The following is a 16919-nucleotide window of genomic DNA, read 5'->3' on the forward strand; positions in this document are numbered from 1 at the left end:
TCAGAAATAAACCTTTGAAATATATGCATAACATTATAATGAAGAGCTTTAATTTGTATTTTAAACTGTTTTTTTTTTTTTACCATTTTAAAATCCTTATTCATCACTGACCCATATATATATATATATATATATATATGAGTAAATGTCTATAATTTTAATGGTAGGTGTATTTTAACAGTGAGAGACTTATAATGCCTTGCGAATTTCCCTCATTAACATGCAAATCCATTTATAACTTTTTTGAAATGCATTTTTCTGGATTTTTTTGTTGTTATTCTGTCTCTCACTGTTAAAATACAACTACCATTAAAATTATAGACTGATCATTTCTTTGTCAGTGGGCAAACGTACAAAATCAGCAGGGGATCAAATACTTTTTTCCCCTCACTGTGTATATATATATGTATACACAAACCTTTAAGTTGGAGGTATGGCGCCATCGAGGGAACCTCACAAAGAACCTCGACGACATTTAAAAATAATTGAGTGGAGTCATTGGTTAGGCAGAAGACATCAAATGGTGTTCTAGGCAGACTTTTCCATGATGTGAAAAGGTTCAAATTCTGAGTGTTTAACTTATCTTACTTTAAAAGAAGAAAAGAAAAACATTGATCAAACATTTGTGAGGTTTGATTAAAAGTGCAGTGACTCTGACCTACAGAATCTTTTCTGTTTGTTTGTTTTAAATATGAGGACACACCTACACACAAAACTGAATGTATCTAAGAAATACAGCAACATGTAAATCTATATATGCATATTTTTGGTTGTATTTTTTACATTGACAGAAAAGGCCAAGCTGTACATTTCCCTATGGCAAACTAGCCTTTTTATTTTGTAATAAAGCTGTTTACTGTCATTTGTGTTGAGTGTGTTATTACTCTGTATTCAAGCAAATAACACAGGAAGAAGGGTTTATGAAAGTGATACGACCTATAATATTTATGTCACTTTATTTGAATTGCACAAAATCCTTCATAGCAATGTAATGTGAGTGTTATAACTCTTGCAGCACCTTATACCAGTGTTATAATACATGTTAATGTCCTGGTTTATTGAATATACTTAATCTACATACTGAAATGAGTAGCTTACTTCCATTTAAGCAGCACAAAAAAGAGCAGCAAGTAAAAGATTGACATGGTCCTTCATTTGAGCTACAAAGGTATATATTTATTTTAAAATAAGAAAACAGTGACATGATCAAACAATAAGATACAGATGTACATCAATAATCCATTTAGGTCCACAATGAACAGAACACAATATTAAATATGATGAGAACAATATGTACCAAGCTGTGCATACATTTTCTTCAATTGAAATCTACAATTTTCTTTGGTGTCCTATGGCAAGATGTTATGTCCCATGTTTCATAGCAGAGTGTTATAACATTATGTCTTGTATGTATTTATACCTGCATTATGACGCTTTACCCCCAAAATCAGGACGAATCATTTTATGACATGTGGCATGCATGGTTATGTCAAACATTTCATAGGGAATGCTACAATCAGTGTTGTGAATACTTATGTGCCTGTTATGTCAGTTGGAAAATGGTTATGGCTGGTTATGAATGTATTATGGCTGTGTTATGTAGCCTTTATGTAGGCTACATAGAGGGGTGTTCAAATAAAGCGTTACCATGCGTGCACTGCTTCGAAGCACTGGACACATGCTCTCCATAGTGACATCAGCTGCTCAATACATGGTATTGCGACTGTATCGAGTGACTGGAAAGACAATAGTCCTCGGACATCAGCCAGGCAATATACAAATGAACCCATCGTCATCATGTCCACAAATATTCGGTCATTAAACCTGCTTTGTCAGCAAGGTATAAGTAACATTATGTAATAGTTTCTCTGTGATCAATATAAAGACTCAAGACTAGATGATGAATTTAGAGTAGGCAGTCACATTTACCTGATTAATGTCGTATGTTAAGTAGCCACGCCAAATAAATGCAATTAACTATAAGCATAGTCTACATTTCATATAGCCTAGATATAGTCAACAGTTACATGTATTTCCTGTTCATATATTTAGGGATGTGGTTGTGTGATGATCCAAGTGATGCTGATATAGAGTATCGCCTACATTTTGTTTATGACAGATATTGTGCACCTGGGAAAGTGATGGTTTATATAACAGAGGGCAAAGACTATATTGGGAAGTACAGAGAGACATGCTTGTTTAAACCAGAAGTGTCGATACTGCTTCGTGAAGCCTGCTTCGAGTGTCACATCACTAATTGTCGGTGGATATTTTAATGCATTTTATTGATAATGTGCTCTTCTCACACCCAGGGTGCTACAAGTCTAGAAAAAGATAAGAGTTGTGTTGCATCCATGTCTTAATGTCCAGTAAGCAGTTTGTAAGGACTGTATGAGTGACTGTCATATCAGGCTTTGTGGCCATGTAGATTTAGGAATAATTCTGAGGTCATGTGGTTTGTGGGTTTCCAGGGAATGGCATTTAAAAGAGGACATTTTATGATAAATACAGGTTGAAAGCTGCAAGAGACAGATCTTCAAAAATAAATGCAAAATCTATTTTAACATTGGAAAAAGCCTTTCTAGTGAATACATTCAGGGCCTATAGACAGTCCACACCCCCTTGAGCTTTATTCACATTTTGGTGTGTCAGAGCCTCAGAGTTTCATTAATTCATTTTTTCCACTCATCTACACAACACACTCCGCACTGTTGAGGTGAGAAATTTTTATCATGAAAAAAATCTTAAAAATACAGCCTCCTCCAGCAGCAGCAGCCATCCCTGAGACTGACCTTGAAATAACGGTGCAGGCAGTCCTGGACGGAGCTCTGAAGGAGGAGGTCCAGAGCCCGGTGGGGGGAGGCCTCTGAGGAGACAAGTGCAGCTCCGCTGCTGCAGGAGAGACACAGATGGGGAGACACAGGGGCCACAGTTATTAAACACAGCCCGTGAGGAGTCAAACACATTGACCCCACTGGTCTTCCATCAGCCACTGATTTGTTTCATTTGAAAAAGATCAGACACAAATGGGGGGTTTGTTCTTAAGTTCTGTCCTTCACACCAATTTCATTTTTCAGATCAGTGCTCTTCCTGCAGGTCATTATCTCTGACCACAGCCCTGCCATTGACTGCAAAAAAGCAAAAGTGCCTCAAACTTATGCTCTGACATCGGGAGCAGCCTGGCTGTGAGTGCTGTCCTCTGATCTCTACTGCTGGGGTGTGAGACTGCAGTGGGGAGCCCATCTCCTTCCCTGAGGGAGTGTGGCACTTATTTACCCTGGGGGCTGGCTGGCAGGCTGAAAAGAGCGTGTGCATATTCCCTATTCCACCTTGCACAGTCAGTCCATGATTGTCATACGACGGTGAAATTAGTTTGATTCTATCGATTGATTGATTAGATGGGTTGAATGGCCTCCTCTCATTTGTAAACTTTCTTATATTTTACGTGCACTAAAAGTGACATGACCAATGAAACACGAGAGGAAGACCTGGATTGGTGGAAAAGCTTATCTGCGTGTCTAACCGCAAATAACTGTACAACAAACCAAATAAATATAGACAGACAATATATAACAAGCTATCGCGGAGGAGCTGGGGATGAATGGTGCCTACTGATGTAGCTAGAATTCTCCTAGGAAATGGGTAAGCACAGATAAACAACAAAAAGGAGACTTACATTACTTACAAAGATTTGCAACTTCAAATAAACACACTGAAACATGCTCTCTGCATTTGTGTCTTTATGGTGAGGGTAGTCTGAGTGAAATCTTTATTATTTAATTTTTTACATATTTCTAAATGATGTAAAAGCTCCTGATTTCTTCAGCAGCCCCGTTGTAACCTCAAAACATGTCAGGTGACAGAGCTTTCTGTAGACATGCCTCGCAGCTGAAGCTTCCAGAAATGTCTTAAAATTCACCTATTTTAAAAAGCTTTTAAGGATCTCTGTTAGTTGCAAGTTTTTAAATCCTCATAGGCATTCTTACATGCTTGCTCCCCATTATTGGCTGACCTGCTTGTTTTGTCAGTATGTTTAAATTGCCACTATTGTGCTGCTTGTTGCCTTTGCTAACTCACAGAGTCCCGAAGCTGAAGGTCATGCTATCCGTTCTGCATATCCCCGTCCGTACACACGTCTTGCTTGTGGCTCCTGACAGTCTGCATGGGCTGCACTCGATGGTATCAGTTCAGGTTTGACAATCGTGATTGCAACCATTGCACAGAATCTGATACGCAAAAACAATAAACATTCAAAACAGAAGTTACAAAGAAACATTATGCATATTTAGTGTTGATTGTGTAATCTCTAATATAGGACAGTTCCTAGGACAGACAACAGACAACACATACAAATCAGACAAAAGGCGTCCAGAAATGGCTTGTACCCATTGATCGCATAATAAGCAAGAGTAGTCTGTTCCTGCTCCCTTGTTGTGGGTCCAGGACATGTAAAAGAAAGAAATACTCATACTATAGTTAGAGCATCCATTCTAGGAATAGTCTTGATTGGAAGAGACTGAGTTAATTAATTACATTTGCCATTATATTGTTTGACCTGAGCCCAACATTTACAGCACACCCCTCTATCCTGTCCGTCCACAAACACCGGTAACAGCATTGTGGGCCACTTCAGGTCTTTTCAACCATTTCTACTTGAAATTTTGCTAAAACATCTTATAACAGGATAAATCCTATGAATTGTTTTGGAAGAAACTTCTTTAACTTCATTGGCGAGATGATACCTAACAGAAATCTTAAAAAAACTAAATCAGTTTATATTTTTAAAAATTGCATTCCAGTAAAATGTTGCAGGGGGAATAGAAATACATCATTTCCTAGTTTGTTTAATGTCACATTTCCTATTTAAAATATCCACGTCCTCCAGCAATAAGGATGATGTCTGAACAACAGTCTCTAGCTGGCAAACCTCCTTATATAATCTTAACAGTAATAAAGTCCCTCTGGGAATTGCAACAAAAACTATTGCAAATTAACTGGATTTTTAAATGCATTGAAGAATTCTGAGTAATTAAATAATTATATTTTAATTTAATAATTATGTTTATATATTCATTTCCAAGTCAATTGTACCCGTTTATGAACAGTAGCAAGTTTAACAGGGATTTTATTCACATCAAAATTACATAAGAATTCAATATCACCAACCTTCCGAAAGATAAATCTAGTGAATACATAACTGATCTAGATATTCCTTCATTCTTCCATAATAGAACACGGTCTGATACAGATAAATCCCTTGTTCGTGATGGGTTAGTGAACCCAGGTGCGCAGCGACAAGGCAGATCAGGCTAGCAGGAGGTCAAGGGCCAGTGAACAGTACAGTGTAGGTCATGGGATCAGACAAACAACACTAACTAGGTAATCCAAAGAGCGATGATCAAAACACAGAGCGCTCTACAGAACTAAACATTCAGAAAAGCAAACTCCTAGAGAAGGCAAGACTTCACAGAGAACAAAGGGGTATATATACAGGAAGCAGGTGAAGCAAGGAAATGAGGAACAGGTGTGCTAATGGATTGGGGAACAAGGGGCAATAATTCAATAATGAGGTGAAGAGGAATGAAAGAGACAGGGGAGACATAACACTGGGGAAAACTAAGACCTCTGGTGGTGAAATGTAGACATGACAGGAACCCCCCTCATGCTATATATATCACAAACCAAGAATTACAATTATTATTTTTTTCTATAATGGGCATGAAGTTCAGACTACTTCTTTCTTCCAGATCTTAACATATCTTGGAATTAAAATGTGTAATCACCTTTTAATAGGAATGTCACTGAAAAGCCCAGTAAAGAATTTATGTCTTGAAGCACAGAGGATACAGTATTTATTTAACATGCCCGGCCTGGAAGCTCTCCACCTCAGCAGAGTCTCTCTGAACAACACAATTTAACAGCCTTTTATACAATGCATGACGCATGGTTCTGTGGGCAGGGTCAGTCACATGCTTCCAAGAAGCGTTGCCCCAAGGTCAGGTCGTGGACCTTTGCAAAGAGGTTGTCTTCCTGGTGGAAGTTGAGGGATGCAGAAACCAGATGGCTTCCCTTGATGTACTGGGAGAGGTCCGATCCCACGGTCATCATTAGCAACTGTCAACCAATCATTAACTAAAACACTTCCTGCCAATCTGGGGAACCAATTAACAGACTTTTAACAAACAGCTGTGGACTCTCTCTCCACTATGTGATCATTATATCATTGACAGGAAATTATAACAAATGTACCTTATTGAAATTTGCTCAGTCTGCATACTATTATTCATATAAAACATTATACAGTTTATATAAAGCATACTGGCTCTTCAGTCACAGATGTTGCTTAACTCACAATCTTCTAAGGCAAATCATTCAAATTCTTTAACATTTAACAATAATCCACATACAGAAGAAATCTATTTTGATACTATCAAAAGCCTCCTAAATACTTAAAACCCCAAAACTTGCAGTGTTTTAAACAAACTCATGCTTCTGTGACAAAGGCTTTATACAAATCCACAAACAAAATTAAGCTGTCTTCATGAATGAGGTCACTGTAGTCCAGTGGTTTTCAAACCGGTCCTGGAGTACCCCCTGCCCTACTGGTTTTTGTTCCAACCGAGGTTTTAATTGCTTAATTGAATCCTTAATTGACCTAAAAAAGCAATATACCATTCAATTAAGTAATTAAGACCTCGTTTGGAACAAAAACCAGCAGAAGGAAGGATCACACCCAAACACTCGAGTAACTGATGTAAAAATTAGGAAAAATTACAAACCATGCCCATTCCAAATATAAACAGTATTAATCTTATATATCCTTAAATGACCGCATTATAAAAGTGTAAGATTTCAAGGTAAAGTAAGATGCTGATGGACATTTCATTGTTAGCAATGTTGTATTTTATGTTAATAATGGCAAAGCTTTTTTTTTTTCTATGATCATTGTTTTCTATCCTGTGGGTCTGCTGTGTACCGTTAAGATACTTTACATCGTGTTGTAATCCTACCATTAAAACACTAATACAAAGTTTTAAAGCTGCAAGGCACATCTACTGGTTTAATTTGAACACGTTGTCACATGACAGCCATGGATTCCGGGATGGAAGTGTTTTAAGTGTTATTCTCACGCGTGTAAACCAGCCTTTCTGGCACTTTCCTGCAAAAAACACTAGACCACTGCAAAAACTGTACTAGAGCTGATTTGTGAGCAAGTTAGTGGTTAAAACACACAAGTCAACTCTGCCATAGACGCCATCAACACTGAAAATACATTCACTTTGTAGGGTGGTACAGAAAGACGCACTTCAGCCAATCTTGCAAGGACAGGTAGTCGATACTGGTTCATTTTCCACCACAACAACAGGCTTTTCTTTCGTTTCATTATAGTTACACCAAAATGTCTTCAACCTCAGTGGGGTAGGAGCGGGTGCTGCATGCAGTTATTATATTAATTGTTACGTTAATAAGTGGGCATTATTACTTATTCTGGTCATATTATTTCATACAAATACACAGCGCAAGGAAATGTTTAAAACACATTTATTCATACTTTTAAATATTTAGAATTGGGAAGCATGGACAGAGAGATTCTAGAGTCTGTAGGGGCCCTAGGCAGAATATTTCCGGGGTGTGTGTGGGGGGGATGCCGATGTGTTTTCTCCTGTGAGAGCGGAGGGGGGGTGCTGATGGTGTTTTCTCCAGTAGCGGAGTTTTTCTGGTAGCGGAGTACTATTGAAGATGGTGCCAAGATATTTGTACTGGTCTACAATGTCCACCTCCTCGCCATGGATGATCACCGGTGATTGCTTCTTTGTTTTCAAGAGAGGTGGTTCAAAGAATTCCAGTGGCTCCACTACAGTCCTAGTGTGAATGGAGTGTTATGCTTCTATTCCACAAAAGCTTTCAAAAGCCAGAAATCACCACTTGCAAAAAACTCTGATGCTGCATTTGTAAACTCTTGATTCAGAAACTGGAAAAGAGCAATAGAAACATTTGCTTTACATTCAAGCACCAGTCACACAAGGTTGCCATGAATACACAGTCATCAAACAAGTCCAGTTGATACCCAACTGTCCACAGTTAGAGCTCTCCAGCAAGAGAGAGCAAGATCATGCCTCTCAAAAATAGTGGGTACTGTGCAACTTTTAATTAGACAGAGTTTAGCTCTCAGGGGCCATGAGGACAAGGATGGAAATCTATACCAAACACTGAAAATGAGATCTGAGGATGACCCAGTTCTTGCTACATGGTTGACAACACAGTGCCATGATTATTCAAGCACAAAAGTTCAGAATGAAATCCTGTGTTTATTGGCCAACTGCATTGTCAAAGATATTGCCAGTACAGTCCTCAATCTACCACTGTAGCAATACTCGATTATAACAGATGGAACTCAACAGGAGTTATTCTGTGTCCGTTGTGTGGATCATGACCTGATCCCCCATAAAGCATTTGTTGGATTATATCTGGAGACAACCTGGCAAAAGTTGCTATGGATGTCCTGCTGCACCTTAACTTGCCCATCTCAAGTCTGCGTGGACAAACATATGATGGAACACCAACCATACTAAGAGAAAAGCAGCCACTTGCTCTGCATGTCCATTGTGGCCTTCACTGTATAAATCTTGTCACACAGGCTGCCTGCACATCATCACCTCTGACATGTATTGCCCAGAGTGAATACACAAGTCTGTATAGGCAATTGGGGAAATTAGCAATCCACTCAGTAATAAGCCTTAGTCTGTAGAGTTCAGCTTGGAGCAGATCGCTACATCTGATGGCTCAGACACAGCAACAGCAAGAGGGCTTCTTGAGAACTTTGAGAAAGGGACCACAGTCCTGGGACTCCTTTTAGCCTCTATGGTCACAGAGGAGTTGGAGTGCCTGAATAGCAGCTTACAGAAGAGAACAGCTGCAGTGGCTGGAATGCGTGCTGCAGTTGAGTGTGTGAAGAACACATTACAGGCAAAGAGGTCAGAGGATACATTTAAACAGATATATGACAGAGCAACAGAGATGATTGGAAAGTTCAATTTACAATCAATTCAGATGCCTCACATCTGGAATCCATCTAAGCACTTCACTGGAAATGCTGCTTCTTATTCTCCCACATCTTCTCAGGAATACTACCAGGCTGAGTTTTATAAGATGCTTGATACTGTGGATGTGCAGCTGAATGAGCGCTTCAATCAGGCCTGCCTATAAGAGCTTGACAAACTTGCAAGGATTCTCCTCTCAGGAGAGGTTAATACTGTGGTGGACCAGTACCCAGAGCTGAACAAGAGATTGATTGATGTGCAGTTGTCCATGTTACAAATTCACCACCAGTATAGCACAAGTACTGAAGCTGCAACTATCCTCAGAGACCAGCTGCCTGAGGTCCGTGGTCTTTTCAGCCCAGTAGAAGCACTTGTTAGACTTCTTTTGGTTGTCCCTGCTTCCTCTGAAGCAGAGAGGAGTTTCAGTGCTTTAAGAAGGCTTAAGTCCTGGCTCCGAAGTACAGTGAAGCAAAGCCACTTAAACCATGCAGCAGTCTGTCATGTCCATCAGGACAAGTTGGATGGATTGGACAGAAAAACTATTTGCCAGCAGTTTGTCTCTACAAATGAACGAAGAAAACTGGCGTTTGGAGCTTTCAATTAATAAAGAAAAATGTTAGGATGTAAGAAAATGAAGAGAAGGAAAGAAAAGTTGATAAAGTTGATAAAGTTGTATATTCATTTTTATAATTATTTTAAAGAAAGTATTTGAATAAAGGTCATCAAAAGTAAGTTATTGTACTTTGATTTAGTAATGTATCAAAATTACTGAATGTAGCATATGAACCTGGTTTTTAAATATACACAAACATATTGATATCTTACATTTACTTTTGGGCTATTTTATACATGTTATAATAATGTAGGCCTATAGTACTATTACCTTTTATATCTAGAAATAAATTCCTGACCTAAAGGTATTACCTGCAGAAAAATATTTGTCCCCCTCACATTTGAATTCAAACCTACACCCCTGATTAAAATGCCAACAAATTACAAACTACATCTTTCATAGTTGTTTTGCAAAGTTACCTCTGTATGAATTCCAGCGTTGATGCCAGTTCTGCAGGGCACTTGATGTTGAAGATTGATGTAGTAGGATGCCATCATCACAGTGAAAACTGTTTTCCTTCACAACAATCCTGTCAATGCTTAGCATGAAGCATGTCGCTGTCAACAGAGAGACTCCTGAGATGATAAGAATAAAAATAATTAATATTCTGCATGAACGGTCATGTTCATTTCTTAAGGAACATTTTGAACAGCAGAATAAGTATATGACACCTCAGATGATACAGTATGTTAAATAACTCAACACAAAACATTATGCAAGGTGAGACTGGAAGACTTGGTGAAGGTATTTCATCTCCTAAACAAGTGTCACTGGCCTCATGAAACATCAGCCCGTCATCTTTGTGAAAGTATGCAAGGATAAGTAATATTGTCCCTGGAACTTCTGGAACTTGATTTTCACTGCTTTTTCAGCATTTTCCAGTAGTGCGTTTACTTCAGTTACCTTTTTATTTTTTCCATTACCAATTATTCTAATGTAGGCAATAAGTCTCTTCCCTTTAGATGACAATGTCTCTGTCAGAGTGTCTTCAAAATGTTTCCCCATAAGTTCCTTGAAATGAATAAGCATGCCTGTCATCTCAAATAGAAAGGGTCAATCTCTCAACTGGGTTTCAACTGGCATGCATCACAAGAAATCCCTTCCCTGGGAATAATAGGTGTAACAGTCCTTCATAGTTGCACTTCTGTGGTGTACTGCTTGAAGAAGAGGAGCTTTATAAATCTCTCTTCGTCAGTGGAGCTGAATGAACAAGGGAGTCAAAGAGTCACCGTTACAATTTAAGAAATAGGCCAAATATTAATAAACAAAATATACATGTTTGTACGTATGTAGGATTACTACAATTTACACAGGGAGATACATGTAGTCACTTCAAAACTTTTAAATAAACCTAAAGTGCATTTACAGATTGGTCTTTGAACAATTCATTGTTATATACTAAAACATTACAACAAGAATAATCATGTTGGCTATAAACCACAACAGAAAACACTGATATCAGGGGGGGAGGGACAACTAACTGATGAGTAGCTTAATTTAGACATTACACAAAACAAAATGCAAAACAGACAAGGAAAGGTTTAGGCAAGGGCAGATAACACATTTGTTGTCTTAAAAGCATACTGTACTTATTCTTTCCTTTCAGTGCAGGTAAAATAATTTGTAGGATGAATGCTGAAATATACAATTCCACTTAGAATGCAACAATCAAAAATGTCAAATTACATAAAACAAAAGGGGACATACTGACATGTCACAGTACAGCTGGATATCAGTTTTCTTGCCTGAACTGGTTTAAGAACCGTGAGCAGATCCTCCTCTTCTATGAATTTCAAATCTTCAGCAGTATCTACACCCAAGGTCATAACGGTGTTTACTGAATTGAATTCTTAATTTCTCAGGTTTGGCAACACTGACTGGATACAACTCAGCAATGTATGAGTTTCTTCCCTGACATTTTCCATGCCTTTTCATAGAAGAAAGAATACACCTAGATTTAGTCAATTGTTCACAGCTAATTATGAAACTATCACTTAATCTAGTCAATTTAAGCAATGGCTAATCACTTAACCAGGCTCTTAACAGGGGGGGGGGCTTAAACTGAAACTGGAGTGTTTTTTAAAGAAATTACTTGAAACCCACAAGTTGTGAAAGCTGGTAATGGATAAAAGCCACTAAGGAAATTAACATGCATGGTATAGTTACCATTTGTAACTCACAATCCTAGAAACCTCAATATCTGAAACTGACTTGTCATTTTTCAGTGCAAATTACAATGTCTGTTGTAAACAGACAGGTTTTTAAGTACAATTCTGGCACATTTTGTGGCAACACACCTAACTGGCTTTCCAACATGCTTTCACCTGGAGTGTCTTCCGCATTCAGAGCATCAGTCACGGCTACCATCCAGCGCTTCCACTTTCCCCACTAGATGTCGCCATCACGCTGCCTTAGCAGTCACTTCTGCCAGCTCTTCAATCATTCAATTATCATTCCTGCAACCCTTGCACTTGTTCAGTCACCCTCTGCACCTCCCATCCCGGTTCTCAGCTCCACATATAAACCCTCCACTCACTCCCAGCCACTGTGAAGTTTTGTACTACATTGCTGAGCTTTACTGACTGGGCCTTGATTAGTGCCGTGTTCCCTGGATTCCTTGCCTGTGGCCACGGCCCGTCTTTGCCTGGCCCTTGATCCGCTGCCCCGCGGTACTACACCGGTTCTGAGGACGGAGCCAACATTGTGACTGACTAAGAAAACCGGTTGAGTTTTTTCTATTTAGTCTGTGATAATAATAAGAACAACCATGCATTCTTAACCAAATATATGCTAAAGAAACTGAACAGAAATGGGTCCCGAACAGTGTTCCCAGACCGGACTTACTGGGGAGCAGAAGTCTAACCTGAACGCTAGTGAACAACCGGGTCGCCAACCCCGAGAGGCGCAGCAGCGTTGAATGTCTTGCTGGGTTCATCCACAGGACAGAAAAATCAATGCCACTCACCCGGCGAAAACCAAACGACAGTCATTGTGGAGCCCCTTGGTACCGTGGACCCAACCACTAACGCACAAGTTGTATCTCTCCATGTGTGTGCATGCGTGTGTTTGTTTCCTTGAGTAGACGGATGTCTGGAGTACAGGGCAGTCGCTTGTATCTACCGCCTCGATAGCAGGCAAGTCTTTCAATTCAAGTGGAAAATCGCTCCTCTTCATAACCTAAGGATCACGCCCAACATTTGTTGTGATTTTCTGTTCATACCTTTCTCTCGCAATAGCGTCTAAACTAGTACAGGACGGACTGTCCTTCATCTCGTCCATTTTGCTTTTCACTCCCGGCCTCCTTCTGAATTTCGCGCGTCATCAGAATCACGTGACTGCACACACGCGCTCCCTAAGCGCAGCGACACAAAATGGCGTCCAGGAGCGGGTGGCAGCAGCGGCGTAGGCAGCTTGAGAGTGTGGTGCGTCAGAAGCACAAAGTAGTTCCTTTGTTAATTCTACTTTTTCTACTTAATTCAATTTTTTTAAATGTTCGCTTATATAATAGCTGGCACACATACGCGTGTGTGTAATATATATATATATATTTATATATATAATAGTGTGTGTGCTGTGAGAATACCAGAGCAACCATCTACTATTGATCTCGCTTGTAGCGCATGGATATCACATCTGAAAGTATGCTCCGGACCTATTGTTAACAAAAGAGAGTTGGCTAAGGAGGGTAATCCGTGCCAACATTAAACTATAAATAAATGTAATAGGAAATACATCAATAAATACGAAATGAATAAATAAATGCAGTTAAAAATTAAATCGAATATTTATATATTTAATATCGTATTTTATTATTTTATTCATTTCGTGATTTATGTATTTACATCCTGTTTTAATTTTGGCACGGGTTACCCTCCATAGTAAGGGCAGTAGTTAAGTTACTCTTCAAAGGAAAATAAAAAGTAATGTTTAAGTATAGCTTTACCGTAAAGCAAAGGTAAAATACAATTTAAAAAAAAAAATGTTTAAGTTGTTACCATAACTTTACAACAGAACAGTATTTTTGCAGTCAGATTACATTTTTAAAGGTTTCAATTCAATTCAGGGGAATGGCAGTTCTACAAAATGGTTCTGTACATTAAAAACAATTATGGATAATATTTGTAAAACTACATACATTTTGTTTTTTAATAGTAAATGTCCAGGTTATTCAGTGGATTTTAACCATATGTTAAAATGCGTATATATATTAACATTGGAACAATATAGTTAATTACATATTTTTAGAGTTTTATTTTTATTTTTTTACAGTGTAGATGGACATCATTTCACAACATTTCAGAATATTTAAGACTTAAAACATACGTTATAGTTAATATGACTAGCATATGCCCCACAAATACTGGGCACTCCACACTACACACTATACCAGAGACACGATGGCCTCGACTCACAAATCATAAGAGATCTCTTAGTGAGTGAGGATTGGAGTTCCTCTCAGACCACTGTCACACTATTTTGTTTTTAGAAACTAAAGGAAACCGAGATTTTCCAACCCTGAAACCAAAATGCTTATAAGAAACCACACAGCAGACACTTTCACCCAGAGTGACTGGTTGCAACTAGGTGGTGAACTGTACATTAACAGCTAATGCTGCAAAGTCAGTTTTCAATCAATGGGAGGGATGAGGGACAAGGAGGAGAGAAAACGAACTCAAGACGACACGCAGGGAGCACCTGGTAGAGTCGAGAGAGAACCTGTTCTGTGAGCCTCCTATTAAAGTCTTGTCCTGAATCACAGGACAATACAATCAGCTGGTAGGATCCAGCACAGAGAAGCAGGTGTGCGGTTCAAGGAATACAAATATTGTGTCGACTGCAGACTGCCACACAGTCCCTGCTTCTCACTCCTAGGAGGGTTTTTGATCGATGGTTACAATTATTGGCACTAATTTCTAGTTGAACTGCAGCAAATGAAATGCATAATAACCTGCATTTTCTCAGAAGAAATCAACTATTCTTGTTTTGTGTTAATAACTTATTTTTTCTTTTATACATGTGTAGAGCCAGAAATCAATCCATCTCTTGTATTGACTGCACCATTATAGTAATGTCTTGTTCTTGCTGTTATGATTGTTTATTCATAATGTAAATGATGATTTGATTATGAAAAGTAAATGCATGTCAAATGTCTTGTGATGTAATTAGTTCCTCCTAAAGATGTTTACTGCTCACATAGTATCTAATTTCCTGTTACTAGTTTTTCTCTGCATTTCCTCAAAACCCTGACGATCGTTGGTTTATTAAATGATTCTAAATCGGAGCTACTGAGTGTGTTGCTGGTTTTTTCTTCCCTACGTGTGTCTCGCTGGCCTGCACCTCACTAATCCAGGTGTGTGTCTGTTTTCTGTTTTTACGAGTGTCTGAAGGTTAACAGAAGTTCTCCTCCTCCTCCTCGGTGAGTCAGGACTGGTATATTTTCTGACACGTATGCGCTGCTGAAATTCCTGACATCCTTGTGCCCTCTGATGGTAGGGATGAAAGGAGGCTTCACCTTCCTTTCCAGCAGCCCATTCCAATCCACTCTCTGAAACAAGACAGAAGAATGAAAGGACGGTCATGATAAGGTGGTGCCACCTTCATGTAAACGGATGTTGTGCCCCAACTTACCGAGAAGTAGGGATGCTTCTTCACTTCTGCAGCATCCCCTTCACCTGACCCAAGGCGCTCGGCTGGAGTTTTATTCAGAAGCTGCACATGATCCAGAACAAGAAGGAGAGAGAACGTTATTTTCCATTAATGTACTTCAAGTTGAAACGATGTTAAAAATAAGTTCCCGTAGTTGGAAGTAAAGTTGAGTGAGTTTGCGTTGTGGTTTGGAACCTCACTCCACTGCTACACAGTCACTGGGTATTGCTCCAATTCCATAACATTGACATTAACATTTAAGATACAGAGAGACAAACTGGAGGCAAGAACTTAAAGAACAACCCTGGCATACAGACCTCTTTCATTATGGAGGCGGCCTTTGAAGAGACGAACCAAGGATATCGCACTTCAGCCTCAACAATATTGCGAAACAACTGCTCTCCATCGTCACCGCGGAAAGGAGGCTACGGGCACAAGGAGAGAGGGATGAGAGCACATTAAAGGGATACTCCAGACCAGACCTTTGAATATTCACATTCTGAGCCCAGGAATGCAAAAACCATACAGACACAAATATTGTATACTGCGCAACAAAATGGTAAATTCACACCTTAGACATGTCTTATTCATCGCTGCAATAACCGGAATCCTACCGAGAACCTAACCTGGTTAACAAAATGTCCTGAAGGGGTTGCCATCGTAACCTGGCAATAAAGGCATGTGCTTCCGGTTCTGTATGCAGGAGAGATCTATTTTTGGAACTATAAGATCGGATTTCAAATAGTCTAATTAAGTCATCAAGGCTTATGAATCCTAACTGGCCCTCGGTGGTATAGATTTAACTTTGCTTTGGTGACATTCAATGAAATGGTTTTAACCGTAATGGATCCACGAGAGGATTACAGTGGCCCTCTGCTCTCACTTTAATACTGCATTACCTTGTATTTTTCGAGGCACTTGTAGGAATTAATTGGCAATCCTCTTTTCATACATGACGCTGAGGCGAGACAAAAGACAGACAGCGTGTGAATATACATTTAGAAACAGCACTGGTCAATAATTCTGCAGCTGCAACAAAGTGCCGACTTTACTGCAGAGTAAGAAAGTAAAAAAGTCAAAGAAGACCTTGCTAATGCAGTGCATTGGTGTATTCCATAAAAACACATGACTAGATTTATCCATCTTTGCTCTGCTTACAAATCTCTCTACATCACCAAGGATTACGATATCTCCTTTTTTCAGCGCCTTGTTGGCCACATTTTCGGATCTGTCTTTGTCCTCAGCCAGCAGCACCTATTAGAGCAACACAGAATCAAGATGGTCAAACTCCACTCTCAACCTTAGCATCTACATTCACAACACAAGCATTTAGTAACACATCCTTCCTAATGCTGCACTTTAATAAGTCACACGCAATGCTTGTGTTAAAGGTTAAAAAGTGCAAATAATTTCAAAATTGTCCACACAGATTTCTTAGGAATCTAGTGTCATGCAAATATCTATTCTCCACATTTCCTATTAAATTACTGATCGTTGGTTCTGCCCCACATTATATCCATGATGACTCTGATTACTGGGATTTACCTTCCCAAAAGTGCCATTCCCCAGCACGGCAACAGATTTATAGTCCTTGACACCAGAACCCAGAAGCCGCTGCC

General features: G+C 39.2%; 1 long non-coding RNA gene across 1 annotated transcript; it reads right to left on the bottom strand.

Annotated features, from left to right (window-relative positions):
• Positions 1 to 1192: 1192 nt before the first annotated feature.
• On the bottom strand, positions 1193 to 12989 carry LOC136714832 (uncharacterized). The gene is made up of 4 exons (XR_010805055.1): positions 12875 to 12989; positions 10074 to 10229; positions 4078 to 4226; positions 1193 to 2892 (listed from the first exon to the last, which is right to left on the bottom strand). It is a non-coding gene; the product is annotated as an uncharacterized LOC136714832 (long non-coding RNA).
• Between the last annotated feature and the right edge of the window lie 3930 nt (positions 12990 to 16919).

Source organism: Amia ocellicauda, chromosome 19, assembly GCF_036373705.1.
Source record: "Amia ocellicauda isolate fAmiCal2 chromosome 19, fAmiCal2.hap1, whole genome shotgun sequence".
NCBI classification, from domain to species: Eukaryota; Metazoa; Chordata; class Actinopteri; order Amiiformes; family Amiidae; genus Amia; species Amia ocellicauda.